This window comes from Cyprinodon variegatus, unplaced genomic scaffold (assembly GCF_000732505.1).
Source record: "Cyprinodon variegatus isolate N-32 unplaced genomic scaffold, C_variegatus-1.0 Scaffold1301, whole genome shotgun sequence".
NCBI classification, from domain to species: Eukaryota; Metazoa; Chordata; class Actinopteri; order Cyprinodontiformes; family Cyprinodontidae; genus Cyprinodon; species Cyprinodon variegatus.
The window spans coordinates 38,675-40,231 of record NW_015151754.1 but is presented as its reverse complement, the minus strand read 5'-3'; positions in this window follow the sequence as shown (position 1 = coordinate 40,231).

Below are 1,557 nucleotides of genomic sequence, written 5' to 3'. Positions count from 1 at the left end.
GGAGAGCAAACAGGCCAGATCATGACAGTACCACTCTGTTGTGGTTAAGAGAAAGCTGAACCAAAAGGCAAAGCTCTCAATTTACTGGTTGATCTATGTTCCTACTCTCATCAATACGGTCAAGAGCTTTGGGTCATGACCGAAAGAACGAGAATCTGAATGCAAGCGGCTGAAATTAGTTTTCTCCGTAGTGTGTCTAGGCTCTCCCTTACAGATAGGGTGAGGAGCCCAGTTGTCAGGGAGGACTCAGAGTAGAGCCACCGCTTCTCCACATCAAGAGGAGCCAGTTCAGGTGGCTTGGGCATCTGGTTAGGATGCCTCCTGGACGTCTCCCTGGTGAGGTGTTCCTGGCACGTCCCACTGGGAGGAGGCCCAGGGGGAGACCCAGGACACACTGGAGGGACTATGTTTCTTGGCTGGCCTGGGAACACCTTGGGATTCCCAGGGGGAGCTGGCCCAAGTGGCTGATCAGAGGGACGTCTGGACCTCCCTACTGAAGCTGCCGACCCCGGATAAGCAGAAATAGATGGATGGATGGATAACATTTCAAAAGGTAAAAAAACTGCTGAAGCCAATGGTTCTTCTCTGTAAGGTAGCAACTGATGCCAGTTTGTTCCCGTTTCATTGACAAACTTAAGCAGAATCTGCTTTAAAGAGGCCATCAGTGTGGGGATGATACGAAGTCATTAAGCTTTGACTGGACATTAAGTTCCACGATCAGCAAGAATTTCATGTGGGAAACCAACCCTTGAAAATAACTGCAGAAGACAGAAAGCAAATGCTTTGGCTTTCATGTCCCTCAGAGAGAACACTTCTGGATCATTTGTGGCATAGTCCATTATAACCAGCATGTAATGGCTGCCTGCTTTTCTTTTTCCAGAGTTTCCAAAAATGTCCCTTCCTCATCGTTCAAATTGAGGTCTGATGATTGGTAAAGGACTGGAGAGGAGCTCTGGAGTGTATTTTCAGTGAGAATTTTTGGCACTGAGGGCAACTTTTACAAAACAGGATCACATCTGCCCGCAGTCCAGGCTGGTGGAAGCGTTTCTTCATGTGGGCCATGTTCTTATGCTTTCCAAGGTTCCAAAGAACAGCACAATCTCATGGTCTGTTTTAGGACCCACCAGCTACTCACTGGACCTTTACTGGTTGTTTGTCTTTATTCGGACCCTGCTGATTTTTAAATGGTTACGCCTGACGTAGGGGAACTGAGCAGCTCCTTTAGCGATAGACTTATACACCATGTTTGTAAAAAGTAGCACAACTGCAGGTCATTCATCCCTGCTGCCTTCAGACTTTACAATGCGGCACTATAACTGCAATAACTAGTGTGCAATTACTAATTAGTACCCTGTGAAATAATCCTGTTAAATAAGAGTTATCTCCCTACTTCACCGTTGTTCCTTAGCTTGTACCACTTTAATGTTCAACGCCAAATCCATATGTGTATAAGTCACTTTAAATGTACATACCGGTAAGTCACATTCAATCTCTGCCCTATTTCTTTTTTTGTTTGTTTGTTGTTTTTCTTGATGAACTGTATGTATGTGGATGCAC